This window comes from Cydia strobilella, chromosome Z (assembly GCF_947568885.1).
Source record: "Cydia strobilella chromosome Z, ilCydStro3.1, whole genome shotgun sequence".
Taxonomy (NCBI): Eukaryota; Metazoa; Arthropoda; class Insecta; order Lepidoptera; family Tortricidae; genus Cydia; species Cydia strobilella.
In genome coordinates this window covers 30,772,148-30,799,326 of record NC_086068.1, presented here as the reverse complement: position 1 = coordinate 30,799,326, position 27,179 = coordinate 30,772,148, and the positions used below count along the sequence as shown (strand labels likewise).

Genomic DNA, 27,179 nt, shown 5'->3' with positions numbered 1-27,179 from the left:
ATATGCAGCAAAAGATATCAGTAGGGACGGTTAATCATTTGTTTCATCATTCAACGCATGAAATTTGTCTTTTCAAAAAGTACGAAGTTTTAAGCCCCTAACTGAAAAAAAAATGTTCTCGATATAATCTCTTTTAACACTTAGATTTTCAAGTCCACTATTTAAAAAAAATGTTAGCTCCCGATGCTAACTTAATACAAACTTTACAAACACGGTGCAATCAGTTTTTGTCTATTTTAGTATAATGCCCAACTTTCATGTTCCTAGCTTAAACGAAAACTTGTCCTACATATAAACTTACATCCCCTTTGTAACTCCCTTAGGGGTTGAATTATTAAGAACGATGAAGTAACTTTTTTTGTAATATTATACAATGCCTTTCTAAAAAGTTTCAAAGCATTTGTAATGGATTCAAACTTTCAACCCCTTTTTAACCCTTTTAGGGTAGGTATGAACATTTAAAAACGCTTAAATTACTTTTCTTGTATTCTATTAATATGCCTTTATACAAAGACTGAAGTCCTGGACTCAAAAAAAAAAGGTTTGATCTCCATACAATCTTTCAACCTCTTTTTTACCACCTTGGGGGATGAATTTTCAAAAATGCTGAAATAAGTTTTCTTCCCTTTTAATTAAATATCTTTCTACGAAGTTTCAAGTATCTAGCGTAAAATAAAATTAGGACCCCTACAAATTTTCAACCCCTTTTTAACCACTTTATGGGATGAATAAAAAAAAAACTGTAATTACTTTTCTTGTATTCTAATAATATGCCTTTGTACATAGATTCAAGTCCCGCACTCAAAGAAATGTTTGATCTCCATACAAACTTTCAACCCCCTTTTCACCACCTAGGGGGATGAATTTTCAAAACCGCTAAAATCAGTTTTCTACTCTTTTAAAGATATATCTTTTTACGAAGTTTCTAATTCCTAGCTTAAAATAAAATTTGAACCCTATACAAACTTTCAACCCCTTTAAGGGGAGAATTTTTTAAATCGCTGAAACTACTTTTCTTCTATTCTAATAATTTAACAAATTTTTAAGTCCCGCACAATAAAATGTTTGATCTCCATACAAACTTTCAACCCCTTTTTCAACACCTTAGGGGATAAATTTTCAAAAATGCTGAAATCAGTTTACTTGTTTTTAAATAATATATCTTTTACCCAAGGTTCGAATTCATAGCTTAAAATAAAACTTGAACCCCATACTAAATTTGGACCCTAATTTCATCCCCTTAGGGGATGAATTTTGAAAAACCCCTTCTTAGTGGATACTAACGTTATAAAAACTACCTATTGTGAAAAATTCAGCTTTCTAGGTCCAACGGTTTGGGCTGGGCGTTGATTTAAGTGAGTCAGTCAGTCAGGACTTTTACGTTTATATATACCTATAAACCATAACATGGTTTGAAACCATTACAAATATTATATATATATAAATATATATAATGACGAAACCGATAAAGGAATGACCTTGAAAAAATGTCAAGGAACTTTTAGCAATATTTTAGCTCTAACCACTGCAAAACCTCAACTGCTCTTTTGAGATCAATTTTTTAACATGCAGATACGTCTGCGAGCGATACTCCAAATTTTATATTAAAGGAAAAAATGAAAAAACGTTACACTTCCGGCAGGATTTGAACCCGCAACCTCCGCAATCCGTGCGTTGCTCTTAACCAATTGAGCTACGGACGACGTAACACGATTACATCTTTTTAACGTTACAAAGATGTAATCGTCTTACGGTAGATGTCGCTTTACGCCACCCCAAAGGCGTGTATACATAAGGGAAGGAATGGAAAGATTTGCAAGGTTCTGGTAGGCTTCCGTAGCTCAATTGGTTAAGAGCAACGCACGGATTGCGGAGGTTGCGGCTTCAAATTCTGCCGGAAGTGTAACTTTTTCTATTTTTTCCTTTAATATAAAATTTGCTCTTTTGAGGCCTAAACCATGTATGATGATATTGGTTATAATAGAAAATGAAGCATTTTTTCTTGGAAGTTGTCACGCGAGTTTTACTAGCCCGGCTAGGGCCTTACCCACAGGAAAACTACGGACAATAGAGTTACTCAATCTAACAAAAACTAACCTCCACCAAATACTTCAAATTGGTGCTATAACATTACTTCCATCAACTATTCAAGTAAATGAAACGTTAGTACTCGTGATACATAATTTATTTCTATTTAATTACATGGGAGTATCATTGCCAGTGAATTAGCAGCCGAGCATTCAGCACCTTATCCTTATCCTATGTCAATCGGTACAGCCTGGGTCGTGCTAGAATGGTTCCACAATGATTCATAAGCAGTCCTATCTATTTAGTTATCTATCCATCAATTGCCATCACATACTTCTTGTACTGAAATCACTATTTTAAATTTAACGAATTTAACTCTATCCTTTTAAGATGGAAAGAAATTGTCCACCAACCTCCAGCCAGGGATTACCACCAGATCAAGCCCGTTGCGCTATCCTCAGCCGTGCCGGAGCCAATACAGGAGCACACGATTGACTCAAGACCACGGATCAGTGCAGACGGACTAAGGCCTCAGTTTAAAGATGACATCTCCCTCGATGTTCATGGACAGATTTCCATTATCAAGGAATTTACATAACAACAGAACCCTCAGTCAGCTGAAAGAAACATTATTTTATTAATAACTAGAACCATGTGGTATCCTAACCTTTCAAAAGACGTTACATATATTCTGAGTTTCTTACCAGCTGGAAATTCCTGGGAACACCAAAATATTGCGAAATATGTTTTTCCGAATTTTATACGCACGATTTTCATAATCCCGATTTTTTATAAGTCCGAAATATCAAAATTACGATTTTTAAAAACACGATGGAAGAAAATCACGAATGTGCTATTTCCGAAAATTTAAAATCCGATTATCATTTGACCGAAAGCTTAAAGTTCCGATTAAACACTTTTCCGAAAAAATGTTTTTCCGAATTTTTACATTCCGAAAAACCATTGTCTGATCGGAAATAAATAATTCGGTCTTTTGTAACGTCGGAAAAATGAAATTCGTGATATTCAAATGAAGGCTCACGTTTTAGTAATTATTACGGGTGCCTGTCGTGCCGCATCACTTTAAATTCGGCATAAAATATTTTTGGCATAAAAATTCGGCAGAACTGCGACCCTCAAGATAACGACCTGTTGCCAGAAAAGTGGGTTTGGTGGGGGTTCGAAAAATGTTATGCCGAATTTCAGAATACCGAATTTTATTATTCCGATTTTTAAATGCTCGACCTATCAAAATTCCGACTGTCGTAATTACGAATGATGAAAATCACGAAGATTTATATTTCTGAAAAGCCAAAAATCAGAATTTTGTAAATTCGGAACCACATAATTCCGATTTCCGAACAATTCCGATGGTGACAAACACCGAATTTAACAATTACGATTTTTGAAATCACGAATTCCGAATTGCCATTATTCCGAAATTTTAAATTCCGAACCACTTAATTACGATTATAACAATTCCGACAGTGAAAAACGCCGAATTTTACATTTCCGGTTTTTGAAATCACGAATTCCGAATTGCCATTATTCCGAATTTTTTCATTCCGAATTGACGTTATTCCTTTACTTCTCTAAAAACAATTCTTTTCAGTGGGGGTCGCTGTTCTAACCTAACCTAACCCACTTTTCTGACGACAGTTCGTTTTCTTGGGGGTCGCAGTTCAAACCTAACCTAACCCACTTCTGGCAAGAGTTCGTTTATTTGAAGGTCGCAGTTGTAACCTAACCTAACCGACTTATCTGGCAACAGTTCGTTTTCTTGGAGGTCGAATCTCCGAATCCGAATTTATTTATGCCGAATTCTTATGCCAAAAATATTTTATGCCAAATTTAACGTAATGCGGCACGACAGGCACCCGTATTAATTACTAAAACGTGAGTCTTCATTTGAATATCACGAATTTAATTTTTCCGACCTTACAAAAGACCGGTTTCTGAATACCGAATTACTTAAACGAAACGTGTCTTCATTTGAATATCACGAATTTCATATTTCCGACCTTATAAAAGACCGAATTTCTGAATTCCGAATTATTTTATTTCCGATCGGACAATGGTTTTTCGGAATTTAAGAATTCGGAAAAACATGTTTTCGGAAAAGTGTTAAATCAGAACTTCGTGATTTTCTTCCATCGTGTTTTTAAAAATCGTAATTTTGATATTTCGGACTTTTAAAAAATCGGGATTATGAAAATCGTGCTTATGAAATTCGGAAAAACATATTTCGCAATTATTGGGTGTTCCCCTTTCACTATGGGACCAACCACGAAATCGTGAAAAAAAAATACCCTCCGTAGAAAATGGACCAGCCAAAATGTATGAAACAGCCAAATTTTTTTTCGCGATTTCGGGTCCCATAGTAAAAGGTGCTCAGTATAATCCCAAAACCTTAAAAATAAATCATAATTAATTATTTAAACATATTTCAACTCTTTTGTAACTATAAATTAAGTTTTTTATATTTAAATTTCTGTTCTTTATTATTCCATAAATGTGAATTTAGTTTGCAGTAGCAACACCATCAGCTGCCATTAGTTTCCTTTTTTTTTTTTTATTATTATAAACTGATCGGCGATTGGCCCTAGTCACACCTGATGGAAAGTGAAGACAGGGCCTAAGATGGAGCTCACCGGTTCAGTAACAGCCTATTCACTCTTGTTTTAAAGAGACCGAGGTCATATTGATCAGGGAATACAGATGGCGGGAGCGCATTCCATTCCTTAGCCGTCCGTACCAAAAAGGAGGAGGCAAAACGTTTCGTCCGAACGAATGGAATGTGGACCACGAACGGGTGCATACGCTCCCCGCGCCTGGATGTCCGATGATGGAAAGGGGAAGGTGGGATCAGGTCGTGCAGTTCCTGTGCGCACTCCCCGAAATGTATCCGATAGAACACCGATAGGCAAGCGACTCGACGGCGATGCTCAAGGCTCTGTATCCTTGACTTTACCGATGGATCATCACCAAAGAGTCTATGAGCCCGGCGCTCTACCGAGTCCAGGGCCGCCAGCTGATATTTGGCAGAACCGTCCCATAGGTGGGAGCAGTATTCCATGCACGAGCGTACCTGTGCTTGGTATAGGGAGAGAAGCTGATTCGGCGTGAAATACCGCTTCACCTTAAATAGGACACCAAGTTTTTTGGCAGCAGTTTTAGCCCTAGACTCAATAGTCGACCCGAAGTTTAAGTTTGATTTTAAACTTAGACCGAGAAGCTCTAAAGTGTTGGTCACGGGAAGGGACACATTTCGGAAAGTGGGAGCCAAGGTAAACTGGCTCCGTTTTGCAGTGAAAAGACACGCCTGTGTTTTAGTGGCGTTGAATCCAACCAAGTTGGCCTCGCCCCATTCGGACACGGCATCCAAGGACAGATTCAATCGCTCCACCATGGTCTCCCTGAGGATCTTGGTGTCAGCTACACTGACCCTCGCGTCACCAAGGTATCTCTCCGTAACCGTGCTGTCATCCGCGTACCCAAAGATACCGGGCTTGAGCAGATCGTTGATGTGCAGCAGAAAGAGGGTCGCGGAGAGGACTGAACCCTGAGGTACCCCGGCATTAATAGCCAAAAGATCAGACGAGCATCCATCTAGGACAACTCGAATAGATCGGTCCCTCAGGAAATCAGTGATCCAGGAGCGCAGGCCAGAGGAGATCCCATACGCAGAAAGCTTGCTAATTAGGCTGTCGTGCCAGACTCTGTCAAAAGCCTTGGAAATGTCGAGGGACACGGCGATAGCCTCACCATGTCTCTCGATGGCCTCGCCCCATAGGTGGGTGGCATAAATCAGAAGGTCCCCAGTAGACCGATTCCGGCGAAAACCGTATTGCCGATCACTGAGGAGATCGTTACCTTCGAGATATGCCAGGAGCTTGGTGTTCAGAACACGCTCCATAATCTTACAAAGTATGGAGGTGATCGCGATAGGTCGATAATTTGACGGGTCAGCACGACTACCCTTCTTAGGTACAGGCTGTACGTTTGCAAGCTTCCACGACTCGGGGACTTGACCCGACCTCAGGGAAAGACGATACAGGCGTGTCAGTACTGGAGACAACTCAGGCGCACAAGTTTTCAACACAATCGCTGGAACTCCATCAGGACCACTAGCTTTGTTCACGTCTAGACAGCGCAGTGCTTTCAATACCTCCCTTTGGTGTATTTTTACTTCGGGCATTGAAGCACCAAAGGTAGGCAAGGAGGGAGGCTTAGCGACGCCAGCGTCCAGACGCGAATTTTCTGCGAAAAGAGAGGCAAACAGGTTTGCCTTGTCTTTCGCTGTATGCGCCAGTGATCCATCTGGCCTCAGCAATGGAGGTAAAGAGGGGCGACAGAAATTCGACTCAACCGACTTTGCCAGCGACCAAAACGCCTTACTCCCTGACGGGTAAGAGGCTAGCTTGGCGCCTACACGGCGAACGTGAAGAAATCGGGCTTTCCGTATAACCTTCTTGCAAGACTTAGCTGCTCTATTGAACGACTGCTTCTTTGCCTGTACATCCGGATCTTTACGACTACGAGCATCAGCCCACGATAAATAAGCCGCGTGCTTAAGGGCTTCTGCCCGGTCACACTCGGCGTTGAACCATGGACGAGCTGTGCCTCCGGTTGCTACGTCTGAGTAGGGAATATAGTATTCCATGCCCAGACGCAACACATCGGTGATAGCATTCGCACAGATCGACGGATCATCACTGATGAAACAGGTTTGCTGCCAAGGATAAGACGCAAAGAAGTGCCGCATCTCATCCCAGTCTGCTGACTTGTATCGCCACACTCGGCGTGAGCCTCTAGGGCTACGATCCTGCGGGGAATGGAACGACACAGATTTCACCAGACAGTGGTCAGAGGTTCCCAAGGGGGATGACACAGACACATTGTACCTGTCTGGGTCTGTTGTCAGCAGAAGGTCCAAGCAATTGGGTGTGTGGCCAGCAACGTCCGGAACACGAGTTGGCTGGTCGACCAGTTGGGTGAGATCGAGAGATAATGCAAACTTGCGGGCCTCTCTCCCAGCATGGTCAGTAAACTGGTATGGGCACAACCACTCCTCATGGTGGGCATTGAAGTCCCCCAGAAAAACCAACTGTGCTCGCGGGTATCGTTGCTGTGCAACTTCCGCCGCCTCCGTGAGATGTTGGAACAGCCTGGTTGTCTCCAGGTCACCACTGTGCGCCAGGTCCTACTGGTCAACTGGCTGTTATATGCATGTTGCTACACTAATGACTTACTTGCCACACTAAAAAACTACGCTATATTCGAGACATTATTAAAACTTTTAAATTGAAACATCTATACAAAATGCAGTGTTACAGTCATACTTCTAGCGTCTATAGTTTGCGAGATACACACTGTGTCAACTTATCTATGTGTTAACCTACCTCGGTCTCCCCTACAAAGCGTTGTGAAGGTACTAACTCCCGTTTGCTTGTTATGTATACGATACTCTATAGTCGATTTTGACTAATAGCCCGCGTTAAAGGTAGCCCATGGTGGCGGACGGGTAACTACGGAACCCTACACTGAGCATGTTTTTTTAAGGTTCACATACATACATTATTCAGACATGGATATTTTATACTCAAATATTAGAAACTTAAAGTAGTTTACGTCTCGGAAAACGCAATAAGATAGATAGTATCAATTTGATCACCGAAATAGGTACTATGTGTACTTTGTCTAAGCATTATCAATATTCCTGTATCAAGCATTGAAACAATAACAGAATTACTTAGATACAATTTATCGTTCCGCACGACATTCCCGAGAAACCGTTAACGAGGCCTGCGTCACAGCTGAGAATATTCGTCACTCTTCGGCATCCACCGTGGCGTGGATCGTAGAAACAATCGGAAAGCGCCATTTTCATCCCTTTTCAGACGAGGTTGCGCGAGCAGGCATGCGCAGAAACAACACCCCGTCAAACGCCTCCAGTAAAGTGGCGCGCCCTGCCGCACCGCGTAACCGCGCCCTTTCTACTCGAGCTCAAAAACCATTCTCATCATCAGCTCCTGTAAAACTCAATAATCACTTAATATTCTGCAAACCAAAATGGACACTGTTTTTTTAAGTATTTATTTTCAAATTTCTGCCGTTTTTACCTTGCCGACGTATACGATATAACCGAATTTCGTGCTGAGTGTGAATTACTGTGTATCTGTATACTTTTAGTAAATTAAGTGTGCTTGTGTGTATTTAAGACTGAGATTGCCACATCGCTCATTCAGTGAAAATATTGGTAAGAAATCGTTTTAATCGCTAACTCACTTTAGATTTCTATTTTGAGTTTTGATGGTATATCTTATGAATAAATAAGTGTAGGTACTTATATCAACTTGCAAACAGGACCTTTATGATAGCCAACAGTTGCAGCGAATTGACGGATTACCCGATTGCCTGATTAGTTCGCATTATATCCCGATTTAATTCATTCATTCCTTTCATTTATGTACCTAGTTCTTTGTATTTTCTTCTTTAACGACATAACAAATTTTATACGATCAAATGTCAAAATCATTATTGATTTTTAATGAATACAAAATGACTGCTTTTCAATTTTTATTGATTGATAATGGTTTTATACTTCAGTTTTTACATTTTACAAAAATCACCTTCTGTACCTATGTTTAAATCCATTTTAAGGCTAAGCAAACTTTCATAAGTGTAGTGCCAGTACCAATTAATCCATACTAACATAATGAATGCGAGAGAACTCTTTTTGCCTGTAACCTTTTTGTGCCGCTAGCGTACAGTCAGCATCAACAGTAGCGGAAGAAACAACGTGCCATAAGTATCTGCCACCCTGAAATTGTCATTAAATTTAGATTAAGGTTGAAAATGAGTTCATCATTTCGCCGTTAAACGCAAGTTTGGCGAACCTAGTATAAGTTTAAAATGTGTTATACTTTAAAAAAAAAAAAACAGACCTACAGATAAATCTTTACAGTTCGCGTTCAACAGTCACAGTACAGTTCAATTGTTCTACATATCTCTTTTTGTTAAGCTGTTATAGAATAGTAGATCATTTACTTAACCGCTCGACTACTTTTGATGCTGACTGTACAAGCACTTTCGATTAGGTAACTCATCCGGGATATTATATATATTTATATCTATGTGTATACATATATACTTCTGCGAAGAGAACAGCTTTTCTACAGCTACACCTCCTACGTATACGAAGTCTCGACAAAAATATTATAAGTATTAAATATTAATATACAAAGCTACAATTGCATGTATTGTCACGCTTTGCATTGCTTTAACTGAAGTAACTTTTAGGTAAGACGACAATCGAAGCGAGGAGAAGTGTTAAGTCTTCCTACCAATATAGCGCAATATTCTCAGATGGGTACTAGAAGAGGACGAACGAAGCCTGCGGTCGGTCCCTAACCTACCTCGCAATCGCAACACATGACTACTTATTAATGAAGAAGAACTAGCATATATTATTATGAGTTATTATTATTCATATCCCTTTTTGAAAACGATCCGGAAAGCAGCACCAAGTATTATGTCGTTGAGAATTGGGACAAGTTGGGAGACAATTTCACCGGCGATAGTCGCTCGAGTAATGGCGTCATCAAAATCAAAGCCAAACAAGGAATATTGACGACCGGTCTGGCCTAGTGGGTAGTGACACTAGTGACCCTGCCTGTGAAGCCGATGGTTTGAATCCCGGTAAGGGCATTTAATTGTGTGATGAGCACAGATATTTATACCTGAGTCATGGGTGTTTTCTATGTAACTATTAAAGTATATCGTGGACTGAGTACCCATAACACAAGCCTCCTTGGGCTTACCGTGGGACTTAGTCAATCTGTGTAAGAATGTCCTATAATATTAATATATTTATAGATATAAATTTAATGGAACCAATTTTGCTTCGAGCTCCGGTATAATACTTTTGTAATTAATATCTAAAGTTGCAGCCGAAATGTGGCACATGAATCTTTTCTTGGCATGTTTCCGTGATTTTCTTCTATCGAGCCAACTTTAACATTTTTAATGTTTTGGTTGGGATCTGCCTTTGCAAATATAAGACTAGGTAGGTTTTTTTTCATGTTTTGTTTGCCCTTGAATAAAACGTAAAAATTTAATATAAGAACTAGTTAGCGTTAGCTCCCTCTTGTTCGATATGACGAAGTGTATTTTAATAATTATATATTTGCGATAAATTTAGTTATATTATATTGTTATCATTATTAAATTAATTCTCATGATTAAATTTTTATTTTTATTTGGATACAAATATTAAATTTTTTTGGAACTTGCTCCTTGAAGCTATGAAAAAATCAAACTTCTAATTTAACGTAAAAAAAGATACAGCCGTTTATACCGCAAAAAACGTATATTTCGACACTCTTAAGGTAATCAAAATTTATAGGGTACATCCCGTTGACCTATAACTATGAAATTTGGCAAGTAAGATCGTCTTATACTACAGCTTGTCCCAGAAAAAAATTACGTTGGTTATCGCACAGGTTGCACATTATACTTCTGACCAAAAGCCTTAAGGAGACTGTTATAATGTAAAAAAAACCTGTTTTCTTATTCTTTATAAAAAAAATCCCTTTCGTTTACATTTTCGAAGATATCGCCATCACAGAAAAGACTACATCAAAAATGTTGTACAAACACAAAATCGATGCATTTCCACGAAAAACTAGCAGTGAAGTTATTCTATGTAGTTAGTAAGACCTGTTCAAAGGGTGTTAAAACAATTCTAAGAAACTGATGGTAGACGATGGCGGACTGGAAATGGTCATAAGCCCGGGTTTTCTAATAAATAATACAGAGAAGAACATTATAGCTGCGTTGCAAAAAACGCCTATTACGATGTCTGTACTATATTTAGCCAAAAGTGCAAGACGTACAAATGAACAGTGCAAAGTTCTTAAAAAAAATTACTCTATAAAGACCTACAAATAAACTAAAGTACCTAATTAAAATGCAAAATAGTAAACTGAAGTGGAAACCACATCTACCATTATCCAAGAAAGCGATAAAGCGACTAAGTCAACAATATCGAATTTGTGGAAAAAACACCTTATTCCTCCCAATCTGAATTACGATCCATTAAAAAATAATAGGCTCATATGAAGCAGAAACTCTTAAACCATAGTTCTAACGCCATATCAGTTGAAAACTTCAAGTCGAAATGGAAAAAAGCTTAAAAATTTATAACAGAGTCCTATGTACAAAACCGGATGGCAGCACAACAAAATTACGAAATATCTGGATTTATAAAGTCAAAGAAACATGCGGAAATACATGTTGTTTATTAAATGTGTAACAAGAATTTACCATCAAACAGTTGATTTTTAACTGTTGCGTAAGATTTTGTGAAAATTAAAATGCGTTATTTTTTTCTGGGACAAGCTTTACAAGTACAGGAAAAAAATCTGAAAACTATAAATTTGCTACATATTAAATATCCATGTTAAATTGGGTCTAATCCGCGGGCGTACAACTGACACAGTCGAAGGGTACCTATTGTACCTAATTACTAAGTTAAAAAAAAATGGCAAGTTGTAGTAAATAACCGGAAAACTCGTAAATCCTGCTGGATTCAAAACCCTACTTAACTAGTTAACTGTGAAATGTTAACTTGTGAGTGCAGCTACATTATTTAATTGTTTAACTTGAGACATATTTGTCAGCTTCAGGTGCACCTCCATGCATTTCCATGTTTTATAGTTTTTGTTTATTAGTTCCGTGATAACTTTGTCTAGGTACCTACAATTAATTACCAACTTTTGTAATTTTACTATAGGTTTTATGATAGGAACCTCAAGGGTGCGCCATGAATTTTAAAACGACTTGCGTGCCGTGTAAACAGGTGAATAGAAAGGGTGTAGTTACCCCTTAATACGGAAAAGAGTTCAATCAGAAAACCAGGCTTGTGATCTTAACTGAAGGTATGTTGTAGGTATGACTACAAAGGAGACGGTGAACCTAAATGCTGTGTATGACCCACCCATTATAGAATTCAGAGTATGTCTCTTTGCAGCAGCATTATTTCTGTTTTTGTTGACATTTATTTTGAAGTTTGATGGTGTCGCAGATGTCTTCTCAGTTATGTGGTCCCCTGGATTTGCATGAAGAAATAATGATTTCATTCAGATTCACTAAAATGTTTTTTTACTCGTTAGCGCAAGCGATCGCGTGATAATTAACATGTTATTAAATTTTTTGGACGTCGTGTTATTAATATACCTACCTACTTATTACAAATTGCTGAGGGCAATTGTCCAAACTCTGCTGTTAAAACTATCCACAAATAGGTAATAGTTGTTTTTAATTTAAATTGGTACCTATGCTTATTTCGTATGGCAAAAAAAACCCTCATAATTATTATAGAATAAATAATGCAAAGCGATTTCAATTCAAGCTACTCTTGTTTTTAGAAATGTTATTAATTGTGCTTGTACTGCATTTATTACATAAATGAAAACGTTATGGTAGTTGACGACGGTTGGATGTCTGACACCATTAATATTGATTTATTACTTATAGTCTTTTGTATAATGCCTGTGCAATGCTAATTTGTAACTAAAAAGTGTTCGTCACATTTTGAAGACAGAATCCTGGTTTAAAACGAATGCGTCTTGTTAATTCTCCTTAAGTGCAAATGTTTTGTTGAAATGTACTACCTACCAATAACCGTTCCAAAACAGATATCGATATACTTACCTATCTACCTTACAGAGACTGAGATAAGACTGCATAACCTAAAGGGATGGCAACTGCAGCTGTAATGCTACTGTTGCGGCATTACTGCTGCGGCGTAGACGCGGGCGCAGTCACTTTCTATTTCTTTGATAAAATGAGTGACGAACGCAAACGAACGTCTCATTTTATCAAAGAATTTGACAATGTTAGCGCCCGCTTCAATGCCGCGGCTCAATGCAGTTGCCATCCGAATGTCGCCTTTAACGTGTTCACGGACAGTCCGTCGAGAGACGTAAAAGGAGACCCTCGCTATATGGCAACACGTCTGTAGCCGATGATTTTTACTTTGACAAAACCGCAATCCCGTCCACAGACGCTGAGAACTATAACGAAGTCAAATATCTTGTGCCGTTTTAGGCACACCACAAGGCTCTCTGGTGTCACAGCAAAATCCAAATGACTTAAGGTGACAGTCCATTTGCAACCGCAGCTGCGTTACTGCTCCGACACCCTTGCAGCGGCCTTAACGCGTCGGTGTTATTGTCAATTTCCATAGTAAAATGAATGACGATATCGACTGCACGTAATATGGTGATTTTAACGTTTTCCCGACCGCAGCTGCACTACTGCTCCGACACGTCGGTGTTATTGTCAATTTCCATAGTAAAATTAATGACAAGGCCGACTCCACGTAGCATGGCCATTTTTGCGTATTTAGTGTATTATTGCAACTGCGGCTGCAGACCGCACGTCAAATCGGTCACCTGCACTGAAATGTCTTTGGGTCACAGATATTAGTAGTTCTAAGCAAAGAGGATATAACCACTACGTTCTAATAAGGAGCTTATTACACCCAAGGATATACAACCCCGATGGTACAGTCGCCATATATCGCAGATATATCGGGTCGGCCCAGGAGCTCACAAATATCTGAACACGCCTTTATTGTCTCGGCGCTAGAGTGCATGTTCAGATATTTTTAGCACCTCGGTCGCTCCGATATATCTGATGGCGACTGTCCCTACTGTAAACTTTTTTGCTAATCTATATTGAGCCATATCACAGAGCCAGTTAGGAAACGTGTGTGTTGTACACAATAATTGTGTACAACACGCACCGCGCTAGTTGTATGCATGCACAATTGATCTTGTACCTCGGCAGAGGGGAAATAGTGTCCCAATTTGTCAGTAAATAAGAACAAACAAAAATCTACTCATCCATTTCCTTTAGGTACTAGTATACTAGCCTAAGACAAAAAGGGATATTACTGCGATGTTCTGCCACCAGAGTGCAGGACTAGCCTTTTTAGTAAACCATAGAGTAACACACTGTACCCACTACATACACATACATACATACACATACATACATACATACATACATACATACAGTATACATACTGTACATACTGTACTGTACCTTTAATAGGTTTTTGACAAGTTTTCAGAGATAACAAAATATGACATTGATGCATCAAGGCGGTTTGTTTACAGAGGACCTACCGGAAAACGCGAATCTGAAATTTCGCTATCTGCCTCTTTATCGCTCGAATATGCAAGAGTGACAGAGATGTTAGATAACGAAATTTCGATTTTCATCTTGGTTTGCGATAGACCGTCAGATTGTGGTAGTGGCGCCCTGGCGCCCCCTACGCAGTTTCGCGTAATATTCCCTAATCCTGGCCAAGCTATATTTTTCTACGTGATTTTTTTTATCATTTCATTATAAATTCATTAAATAAACTGTTCTTTTATTTTTTCGTAGTTTCGCGAGAATAGCTATAAGCTCGACAGGGCACGAGCGATTGAGAGGCAAATAGAATACCGAATAATCGGCAAAGTGGCCGAATAGGCCGAATAGTTGCCGAATATTCCTGGCAACTCTAGTCGTAATATCATATTATATAATGTCGTTTATGGCGACACTTTCTAATTTTGTCATTGCAAAATTTACAAAGCCATTCCTGAGCTAAATAAACGAAGCAATCATTATTCTTTATTACAAGGAGCAAAAATGTTGTTTAATACCTCCTGGTAATATATTGATATCCAAACATATGAAAGGATACAAAATTGAACCACGAGAGAAGCGAATGGTTTAAAATTTAGAATATTGACAGTTGCGGGGGTCTTAAGGCATGAGGGTTAAACAAACTTTGTTGTAACAAAGTAGTAGTAGTGCAACACGCAATTTTTCATCACACCAACACGAGGAAACCATTTATTATTCAAATTAATTTATTAGAAGTACTTTCTATCGGCCAAGGTGAGGGAAATAGCTTTCTTCATAAAGGATTTCTTGTCTCGCCCGTCAAGTTTTATATAGATGCACGGTCATATCATAAAGAGTGCCGTGCCGCCCATGGAAACCTGCAACACAAGAGGGATTTTAATTTGTGTTTCAGTTTCAAATAGGAAACTTGACAATATGAAGTGTAAATTGCGCAATTACTTATAGCTCTTACAAGTAATTTTATTCATCACATCGGATTGCTGTGTGCGGTGGTCACCTGGTGGTCACGCATTTAGGCAAGAGGATGGGGAAGAAAATTTCACATTGTGAATTACCTTATTGTTAAGAATAATTTTTCCTCTGCATTAATTTCATTTGGGTAATTTGATTGTATTTCGTCAATTATTAAGTCTCATTCAATGTTGAATTGCTTTTCATTTAATCGGCAATATTATCTGAATAAACGATCACCATTAAATATCAGATTTTTTATTAATATTGCGTAGCTGCCTTCGTCGGACTCTGACTATTGTAGAAAGGCAAACTGGTCTTCTTTTTCATGTAGCATGTAGCATTATCGTCACTCGCTTCTTCACGTAAAAAATACAAAAATAAATTAGTATTTTATTTGTACGTCTGACATTATATGACTTGACATTGACAAGCCATCAACGAACGCTGTCGCGACTGCACGCCCCAACAGCCGCAGTCGTGCTGCTACAGTAGTGCGGCACCGCGTAACGTCGCAACTGCAGTGCAGCGGCAGTTAGAAATGGACAGTCACATTTAAGGTTGTGAAACTATCTATTGCCGATAATCAATAATTGAAAATTTCCGGGACATTATTCTTAACCTCCGCAAGCAAAGCGTCTCTATTAACTGCATTAAACGCATTCCTAACGTCAATTTTGACCAGAACATCGCAGGGCCCGCAGGAAAGGTATGTGCGCAAAGCATGGACGGCAGCTTCACAGCCTCCCCTCACACCGAAACCAAGCTGGACTGGCTCAAAAAGAGGCCGTAACTTGGACGTTACATGTCTTACAGCAATTTTCGAGGCTAGACGTCTAAGTGTAGTACCAACGGCAATTGGTCTAACGCTATTAAGATTAAATCATTATTATTATATTCTGACATGTCATAAAAAGCTTTTGTGGTCAACCATTTTTTTAACTGATTATACATGGTGACCATATTTTTAATGCTATCAGGTAGTTTATTTAAGATACCCGTATAATTTATTTTATTTTAACAAAACTATTTCATCTACAAGCTGTGATATATACCCAATAACCAAATTAATTTCTAGTGTTAATTAAAGATTTGGACGGTTTTAGAAAAATCTTAAATACTGCTATACACATATTTATCCCGCTCGCTACATTATTCCAATTATAGAGGTGATATCAATAGCACTCGTTTCAATAATAGAGGTAGTTAGTTAGTTAGTTTTACTGGGCATTTTCCGCAAGTCGACATCCAATGTGCCTATTTTGCGTGAATACGAGGTAGGCCTATTCTAACCACCACAGCTCGTCCATGAAACCAAAGATAGATATAACTCCGTAATAGATGGATACAGTCTAAGGAAAAAACGTGCCTCAAAAATCAAGAAAATTTGATTCTCGTTCAGAGGGCGCTACTAGTTTTGGCCTACAGTCGTATAGATGGCGTTGACGGTTTCGTTTGTTATTTAACAATTTTAACGCATATCAGTGAAAGAACATGGGTCAAAATCATAAAAATAATTTATGCAAATAAAAAAAATCATTTATCTATATTTAAATACATTCTCTCGTATTTTTATGAATCTTCATTTTTAGTTTTAAAGTGTGTCGACAGATGGCAGTGAATTTACTGGGGTTACAAAATTTACTATGACAGTACCGCTCTAGTATAAGTTAAGTTACTCTATGATGAAACCTAGCAAGGTCTTCAGGTTGCTAACTGCCTCCTTCAGTCTCCAGGAGAATATGTTTTGTTGTTTTTATGGTTCCGTAGCCAAATGGCAAAAAACGGAACCCTTATTATAGGTTCGTCATGTCTGTCTGTCCGTCCGTATGTGATAGCCACTTTTCTCTGAAACTATAAGAACTATACTGTTGAAACTTGGTAAGTAGATGTATTCTGTGAACCGCATTAAGATTTTTACACAAAAATAGAAAAAAAACAATAAATTTTGGGGGTTCCCCATACGTGGAACTAAAACTCAAAAAACATTTTTTTATTAAACCCTTACGTGTGGGGTATCTATGGATAGGTCTTCAAAAATGATATTGAGGTTTGTAATATAATTTTTTTCTAAACTGAATAGTTTGCGCGAGAGACACTTCCAAAGTGCTAAAATGTGTGTGTGTGTGTGTGTGTGTGTGTGTCCCCTGTAACTTCTAAAATAAGAGAATGATAAAACTGAAAAAAATATATGATGTACATTACCATGCAAACTTCCACCGAAAATTGGTTTGAACGAGATCTAGTAAGTAGTTTTTTTTTAATACGTCATAAATCGTAAACCGCAATTTACCTTTCACTCACGTTTCACATAAAAAATATATTGTTTAAATTGTGTAATGTATTGAACCCTCGGTGCGCGAGTGCGACTCGCACTTGGCCGGTTTTTTCTTCTTCCATACACGCTCTGCACATGGGGCTGTCCGTTTTACCCATATTATGTATGTATTTGTTTAGTGTGTTATGTCCTGTTATTAGTCCTACTATTTTACGTAGTTGGCTTCTCAGTGTTTTCATTAGTATTTTGGTGAGCTTGTGATTTAGTTCCGGTAGAATATCTTTGGTTTGCCTGCATGTTTTCATTTCATTCCAGTACCTGTTGTGCAGTTGTATGAGATGTTGTTCTAGCTGGTAGTGTATGTAAGATACTGGTAGGGGCATAATTGGCTCGGGTCCATATGCCGGTGTTTCTGAACCTTTTCTGGCCAGTTCATCCGCTGCATCATTTCCTCTTGATCCACCATGCCCCTTTATCCATTGTACTGTTACTTTATTGCCTTCTTTGCTCACTTCAGTGAGGCTCCGATGACACTTGAGATGCGTATGTTCAGGTCCTCCGAGAAGACACCACATCCTGTCCCTTCATTTGTTTTTGAGCCATCTGCGATTATTCTTAGGTTTGTTTGGTTTAGTCCTTCTTTCGGATCTTCTGTTAACGATATGGCGTAATCTTTCCAGAAGATCATAGTTTTTTTTATATTTTGGTATTTTATCGATAGGTGCTTCCAGCATGGGCAGTTTTGAGATCATATTTTCATAGATCTTCTTGTGCGATGAGCTGAAAGGTGTCCATAGGTTTAGATTTTTCAACCGAAGAGCCGTGGCAGCCGCTTCTTTCTGTATGTATATGTGTAGTGGCAGGAGTCCTAGCATTATTTCTAGGGCCGCAGTCGGAGTAGTTCTCATACAGCCCGTCGCAGCCACACATGCTAGTCTTTGTGTTTTATTTAGTTTGTCTATTACCGTGATTAGCTGGGTGCGGGGCCACAATACAACCGCGCCGTAGCTGATCATTGGCATTATTACCATTTTGTACAGCCACAGTATAATATGAGGGGCAAGTCCCCATCTCTTGCCCACCATCCTCCGGCATTGCCAAACGGCTACTGTTGCTTTGTTTAGTTTATTGTCCAGATGTTTGTTCCAGTTCAGTTTGTCATCCAGAATTATGACTAGGTGTTTTACATCTTTTGAAAGTGTCAGTCTTGTGCCAAATAGGGTTGGCATTTCGTATGTACCCAATTTTCGTTTGTGTGTGAAGAGAATTGTGTCGGTCTTTTTTGGGTTTACCGATAGGTCATTCTCCTTGCACCATTTCTCAACTATTTTCAGTGCTGTCTGTGTGAGATCGCACAGTGTGCTTATTACTAGGCCGCTGAATAGTATGACTAAGTCATCTGCGTATCCTATAGTCATAAAATGTTTGTTGTTTCGTTTTGTTATGGTGAGAGTACTCCTCCTTGGGGGCATCCTCTCATGACTAGTGCCTGGTGATTTTGGTTTTCGGATAGTCTTATTATTCTTTGTCTTAGCATATTTATTATCCATTCGGTTATGAGCGAATTGGTTCTATGTCTTTGTATAATAGAGGTAATGAGAAGGGTTAAAATAACTGACCTTTTTAGTTCTGTTTCACTTATAGAGGTCGTAGTTGTGAGATGTTCAATTATAGAGGCAAAATTAAGAAAAGCACTAAAATGTGAATGTCATTTAACGCGGCTCCAACTACCGTTCATGGCACGTTCATGGCAAGCGCGAGAGGCCAGTATCCATAACGTAATTCCTCAAGATTATAATACATCAAGCATCGAGACAAGCCTTTTTGTGTTCAAAATACAGAACAATAATAGAAGTGTCTAAATGAAAAGGCCGGAGGCCGTGCTCCGCGTAGGACCGAAGGCCCAGATTGTTACAGGTGCATGGTTCGCTTCGCCCAAACTCGAAGGCGGGGACCTCTCTCGCCGGACGTCACGGTTATGCTGTCTTTGTAACATAGTTTATCATAATTCTGGAATCAATTCGATAATTCCAAACACTTACCACTATGAGTATCTCAAATAATTAACAATTTACTTTAAAATTTAGGGTCGTAATTTTATTTCATTTTAGGGGGCATATAATAAACCTATGTCTTTATTTATATATTTTTTCTTAACTGTTATATAATTGTACTGTTTATCTACAAAATTTAAGAAATTGAGCCAAAAACTAATGTACCTACTCAGTCTAAGAACGATAAAAGTTATATAATATATTAACTAGCGACCCGCCCCGGCTTCGCACGGGTGCAATGCTGATGTATTATACATATAAACCTTCCTCTTGAATCACTATCTATTTTAAAAAATATTTGCGTAGTTTTAAAGATCTAAGCATACATAGGGACAGACATCCATCCAGACAGCAGGAAGCGACTGTTTTATACTATGTAGTGATTATGTATATTCTGTGGGGTCCCTTTGTTTGACATAATTATTGAAAATCATAATGTAATGATTGTCATATTATCATTAGTCATAATTCTGAAACCGTTTACTTTTCAGGATTTTTCTCGGCTTATCCTATAGATAGGTTAGGTTAGGTTAGCTTTTCAGGATTGCCATAAAACAAACCTAACCGGTTTGTTGTATGGCAATCCTGAAAAGTTACGCGTTTCTGAGAAAAACCAAATTATGACTAATGATAATATGACAATTATTACATTATGACTTTCAATAATTATGTCAAACAATAGAGACCCATATTTTTTGCTTGTCCTGAAAAGTAGCTGTGGTTGATATACATCAAATTTATTATATTATGTTAATATTCAGAGGAAAACAGGAACTACGTTTGTATGAAAAGGCGTAGTAAATTAATAAATAATTTCAAATGTACACGTATTATGTTGCTTGTTCCCTGAATACCGAGAGCGGTATGCAGTTTTTTTTAAATATGTTATGGTTTTGATATGGATATGATATGATCGTTTATTTGTGCGCAGGAAATGTACAGGGAGTCGTGTCAAGGTCGTACATTAAAAATAACAATGAAATTTTGAGTTTTGAATCGGACGCCTAACCATTTCCGCGATTTTACCGAGAAGGGACTTTTATCACGACATAGCTTTTTGCTAATGGAGTGTAGCGGTGCGATGCGCGTGTATCACTGTTAACGCAAATAAGTGACGCGATACTTCGATTTCATCGGTGCCTTTTTTTCCGTTGTTTTAGAAACATCATATTTTTTATATAACAACTTTGTTATTTTTATATAGTATAGTTTCACAGTTTTTATGCATAAAATCTAAAAAAACCGGCCAAGTGTGAGTCCGACTCGTGTTCCAAGGGTTCCGTACATTACACAACTTTCAACAATTTATTTTTTTATGTGAAACGTGAGTTTTTAAAAACCCGTAGGGTCGAAACAAAAACTAAGTAATTAAGTCCGACACACGCTTGCCTGCACATTTCTAATAGGTTTTCCTGTCATCTATAGGTAAAGAACTATTTTGTGTATTTTTTTTAATTTTAGACCCAGTAGTTTCAGAGACAAAGGGGGGATGGTAATTTTTTAGCTATTTTCTTAAATAACTTCTAAACTATTTATATTAAAATTACAAAAAAAATTGAGATTCTCAAAATGAGCTCTTTTATTTGAGATGAAACATTACATGTCCGTCTTTGGGTTACAAACTTACATTATGTGTACCGAATTTCAACTTAATTGGTCCAGTAGTTTTGGAGAAAATGGGCTGTGACAGACGGACAGACAGACAGACAGACAGACGCACGAGTGATCCTATAAGGGTTCCGTTTTTTCCTTTTGACGTACGGAACCCTAAAAATTACCGTAATTTTTGCAAACCCCGGATTTCTGGGTGAGGGAATGTTTTACACTGGCCAAAAAATAGGTAAAAACTATTTGAACATTCCTAAGCCCGTTTGGAGCTAAGTACCTATTATTTATTTATAGTTTAGTAACTTTTTTACAATAAATATACGAAATCGTTCCCGCACCCAAAAATCCGGGGTATGCTGATCGGACTGATTGAGTCAATCAACACATCGTAAAAACTACTGAAACTTGAAACTAGAGATTTACACAAGAGGTTCTATGATATATCCTCCTAACGCCGTGAGCTAGCTCCTAGCTATAGGACTTATTTCGATGAAATTTAAATCATGTTTAATTGGAACAAAGGGCCTGGCAGGATTGCAGCGCGGCAGTAGTAAAATCGCCCCTGGCTGAATTGGAAATAATGTTATGCAAGTTTATTTGTTTTATTATAAGATATAATTTTGCTGAATATTAAGCCTTAAATACTTACGATTAGCGAAATAATAAAAAAAAAAACAGTTTTTAATTTTTATTAGTCAAACTACTTTATCGATTGACAATAACATGTCCTTTGGATATTTTATACATGTATTTAAGATACATTTATAAAAAAATAACTGTTTCTAATTTTAGGTATCTATGTCAAACGGTCTCTGAGAAAACGCATTTAACTGATTTGCAAGACCGAAGTGATCTTATAAATGTATCTTAAATACATGTATAAAATATCCAAAGGATATGTCATTGTCAATCGAAAAAGTAGTTTGGCTAATAAAATTTAAAAACCAATTTTTTATTTTTATTATTTCGCTCATCGTAAGTATTTAAGGCTTAATATGCAGCAAATTTATTACATATTATAATAAAACAAATAAACTTGCATAACAATATTTCTAATTCAGACAGGGGCGATTTTACTACTGCACTGCGATCCGGCCAGGCCCTTTGCGCCGTTTATTTTGTGCCGTTCTATTTTCAAACAAAATAAATCAAATCTATTTCCTACACTATGTCTAGATATAGATTTAGATACTAGCAATGATATATTGATGCTAGCTAGATGTATTGATGGGCCATAGGAGGATATGTCGTGTGCGCAAGTAGAAATATAGGAACTGATTTTGCAAAATTTCAACCCCCAAATATAAGAAGGTGTAACATTTGAAGTGAGCAACTAGATACTCAGTGGGTAGACTACTTATTTAAAATAAAGGAAAATATATTTTTGCATTGTTTGAAATATTTTCCTTGAAGGGGTTCGGCATCATTGTTACTTATAAGTTGGTCTTGAAATATCTATTATACGATCACAGACCACCCCCTATAGACCGAGCTTATAGGACGACTCGCGGTCACCGCCCGTATGGTGTATAGGTCTTATATAGGATTGCTCGCGCGCCGCTCCGATCAGTTGCGCCCAAGAATACGACCTGTTAGCAGTCTGCACGTCTGTACGAAAATAAATCGTAAATAATTGAATTCGTTCGCTAATCATTTATATTGCAGCGTAAAATGGTGTGGCAAGTCATCTAAGACTTCCAAATACAAAACAGATGGAATAACATTCCAGTTAATTGTGTGAAATTCATTATTTTGTTGAAAATAGAAAGCAAAGAGCCTTATCTACCTCATAAGAAAAACTTTTAGGAATCTGACGCCGGATATGATGCTCAAAATTCACAAAACCTATGTTAGGCCTATATTGGAGTACGCATTTCAAGTGTGGAACCCTTATTTTACCAAGGATATTGAGATGTTGGAGAAAGTTCAACATAGTTTCACCAAGATACCAAAGAAACTCAAACACATGTCTTATGAAGAAAAACTACACTTCTTAAAGCTCACAATCTTGAAGGAGCGCAGAGAACGCGGAGATCTGATTGAGACATACAAAATACTAACCCAACACTATGACCTCAAAGATTTCCATAAGATGCTAAATCGCAATAGTAATCACAGTAGTAGCATGGTTAGTGATGCATCAGTTTTTAGTGAGTGGGCTACTGCAGAGCTACATTAACGAAGACGTGCATTGTATGCCTTGTATGAGGAACGGCGGTTTAATACAAGTGACGAATTTAAGGAACATGTGAAACAATATTCGAAGAAATTTAAAATAGATTACCATATTGCTAAGCGTAATTACTTAAGCCAAAAAATAAAAAATAGCTCCGATATAATTAAAACAACGTGGAAAGTAATTAATGTGGAGACTGGTAGATCAACACAAAGAATGAATGATCTTAAACCGAAAATTGATGATAAAATTGTAAATTGTAGATGTTTTAGATGTAGCAACAGAATTTGAAAAATTCTTCACCGAGGTACCAGTTTCCATAACCGAGGACTTAAATTCATCATTGTTAGAAGATAATGTCCCAGAATATAGTAGAGACCTTCATTTTGAGCATATGAGTGCTTCAGATATAATAAAGGCGTTTAAATCAATTAATGTCAAAAAAACTAGTGACCTCTGGGGGGTATTGTTCATGCTGTCAAATCCTTAATAGAAGTTGTAGCGCCTGACTTGGCAGTTTTTTTTTTTTTTTTAATTTATTGAATAAGGAAGCAAATTACAGTTTTTTTTATCATTACAAGACCCATCGTAGGCAAAACCTTATGGAGGTTTGTGTGCCGATGGGGAGTTCGAGAATAACATAAAGAAAAACAATATTATATCCTATATCTTATCATAAATATGATTCTTAGTATACATAGCTTGTGTCGTTAGTTTTTAATAAGTGCATTTTAACGACATTTTTTATATGTTTACCATTTAAATATTTAGCACAAACAACTTCTGGCAGATCATTCAATATTTTAGGTAATATATATGTGTACAGCCTAGTGCCATATATGTTGTTATATTTGGGTATACAATATTTGTTTTGGTTCTGTAGACATCTTAGTTTTGTACATCTTTTGTGTTCTTTTAGTTTAGTAACATGGTGATATTCTTCTGTTAGTATGGCTAGTTTACACATATTTTGAACTGGGAGTAAATTACAGTATTTGAAAAGTTGGGAATAGTCTGTTTCGTACTTCTTTTTGATATGCTTAGGTACAAGTGTCTTCAATAATCTTATTTGTAAGTTATATATTTTTTCTATATATGTTTTATAGGTTTTACCATAAGTACTCAGAGCGTAACCGATCACAGAGTCAGCAAGGGCTAAGTACAACATACGTAGGGTTTTGTACGGTAACTTATATCTTAATGTTGACATTTTACTTAGGATGGCTCTCAACTTATCGCACACATAATTAATGTGTGGTCCCCAGTTGAATCTGTGGTCGATTATTAACCCAAGGTACATGTGCTCTGTGACCACTTCAATTTTTTCACAGTTACACGTTGTGATATTATGCTGGTGCAGGCAGCTATGTTGGTGTGCAAATACAGTAATATTATGAGTAGTTTTATTGTGAGCTGAACGAATATGCATTATCTTGGTCTTTTGGGCGTTAATTACTAAACCGACATCGTGCGCCCATTTGCAGAGGGTGTTAAAGTTGGATTGCATTATGCGTTCTGCGGCAGCTATGTCACGGTCGGCTGTGATAATGCATGTGTCGTCCGCGAACTGATAGACAGAGCCCTCAGTTATTATGTTGCACATATCATTAACATATAGCAGGTATTCCGTTGGTCCAATTATGGATCCCTGCGCCGTGCCTTTTTCGGTTTTTATTTCGTCACTGTATGTATTGTTTATTTTTACTCGTGTATGTCTATTTTTATGATAGCTTTTCAGCAAGTTAACTAGAGGACCCTGTATACCGCTCTGCTCTAATTTGTAATATAACGTTTCATAATCTAGCATTTCAAAAGCTTTGCTGAAATCAATGAAAACAACGAGCACGTGCCTTTTTTCATGCATGTGCTCGTTGATTTCATTGTTGAAGTCGCGAAGTAGCTGAGAGGTACTTCGATTTTTTTGAAAACCGTATTGTTTACTGTTAATTATATTGTTTTGAGTCAAAAAGTTACTGATTTCGTTACCGAGGTATCTCTCAATTATCTTATCGATACACGACAATATAGTAATTGGTCTATAGTTATTACAATCACTATGCGCTCCTTTTTTATAAATAGGGCGTATTATACCCGTTTTGAGTTCGTCGGGATATACCGATGTGGCAAGGCAGGTGTTAATCAAGTGAGTAAGAATTGGTGTTATTTTAATACAATTTTTTTTAATGTCCATGACTCGAATTTTGTCATACCCAGGGCTTTTTCTATCATTTAGACCTTTAATTATTTTAGAAATATTGTCGCATGTCGCCTTTTTAACCCTCATTGCCACATCTGCGCCCCCGGCGAACCCGGTATGGTCCAGAATTTGTGTTTTACATGTAACTGATATTTTCTTTACATTATTTTGAAATTCTTGGGCAAAATTACTACATATTTCTCTTTCATTCATTTTAAAATATTTCATGATTACATCATCAATGGAACAATTTATTTTGCCGCACAGTTCATTAATTATGCGCCATATTTTTTTCGAATTTTTAAAATTTTTAGTAATTTCTTGTTTAATGTACTTATTTTTAATGAAATTAATATATTTATTTGTTTTATTACGATACTTATTGTATAAAATTCTATTTTCAATTTTTTCCGGCGCTTTTTTCCAAATTTTGTACATTTTATCTCTTTGTTTACACATTCTAAGCATTTTTTTATTTACCCATTTACATTTTGTTTTTATATTTTTACACCTTATAGTCTTTTTACATTCATCGTATGCATTTTGAATTTTTTCCTTGACGAAGTTAAATATTCTATTCGGACAGTTGTAGGCGAGTGCCTCATCCCATTCAACCTGCTGCAGCGCAATATCGATCTTATCGTTGTCTAGCACGGTAACTAATCGCGCCGCGGGCGCACAGGCGCTTGCGCCCGTTATCGGTAGCGCACAGCCCGTTATGTAATGATCAGCAATAGATATGTTAATGACCCCGGTATGTACTGAGTGGCAATTGATCGGCCTCAAGAAGATATGATCTATACAGGATCTTGACATACTGTTTCCTTTACTTTCCTCCCGGGTAAATTGAGTTATGCCACTCTCTAGTCCCAGTTCAGAAAGTCTATTTAAATACATAGTATTAATATTATTTTGTTTCTTCAGGTCAATATTCATATCTCCAATAATTATCAATTTGTTTTTGTCGGCGATGTGGTTTATAGTTGTACATAACTCGTTTACAAAGTGCGATTTGCATTTATCGGGCGGGCGGTACACCGCGCAGATACTGATTTTTTCCTTATTGTTTATGTCTATGCGCCCGCATAGCGATTCAAAGTATAAAGACGCATAAGGGGTCAGGGTAAATGGGATGGTTTTGCGTACATATAATATTACTCCACCTCCCTTCCGGTTTTTTCTAAGATTAGTGTGCATGTTATAATCCGCTAAATTAAATAATGATCTACAAGTTTCAGTTATGTTAACTTCTGTAAGTACAATTAAGTCTATTACGCGGTTGCTATGCGTAACTATGTATTCTAAATGTGAGAAATTTAATAACATCGATCTTATGTTTACATGCAGTGTAATCAGATATCGACATCCTGTAGGAATAGCACTTATATAATTGTTCCAACTGCTGAAACTACCTTCGTCGATGTTGAAAGACCTATACATTTAACTTTTTTTTTTTTAGGTAGGCACTTAGATGTCTTTATAATGCAAGAGTCAATCCGTTTTGGAAGCCCAATATTCAATATCACTCACCGATCTTATATGATGTGTTTTACCTTGCTCGTCCTTCTTGATAAGTATGCATCCTTTTTTACACCATACAAACTTATACAAACTGGTTTCCTTTAGCTCCGACTTGGCTTTCCAGAGTAGGTAGGCGGTCGTGGGTGATAAGGCCTCCCG

General features: G+C 37.5%; 1 protein-coding gene and 1 long non-coding RNA gene across 2 annotated transcripts in view; both read left to right on the top strand.

Annotated features, from left to right (window-relative positions):
* Positions 1 to 7,820: 7,820 nt before the first annotated feature.
* LOC134754189 (neuroligin-4, Y-linked-like) overlaps positions 7,821 to 27,179 on the top strand; it is a 146,565-nt gene continuing 127,206 nt past the window's right edge. The window contains exon 1 of the mRNA XM_063690325.1: positions 7,821 to 8,287. The gene's annotated coding sequence lies outside the window, so the exon portion shown is untranslated. The remainder of the gene's footprint in view (positions 8,288 to 27,179) is intronic.
* The window catches only part of LOC134754494 (uncharacterized), a 296,086-nt gene continuing 286,232 nt past the window's right edge, over positions 17,326 to 27,179 (top strand). The window contains exon 1 of the long non-coding RNA XR_010128896.1: positions 17,326 to 17,490. This is a non-coding gene — a long non-coding RNA (uncharacterized LOC134754494). The remainder of the gene's footprint in view (positions 17,491 to 27,179) is intronic.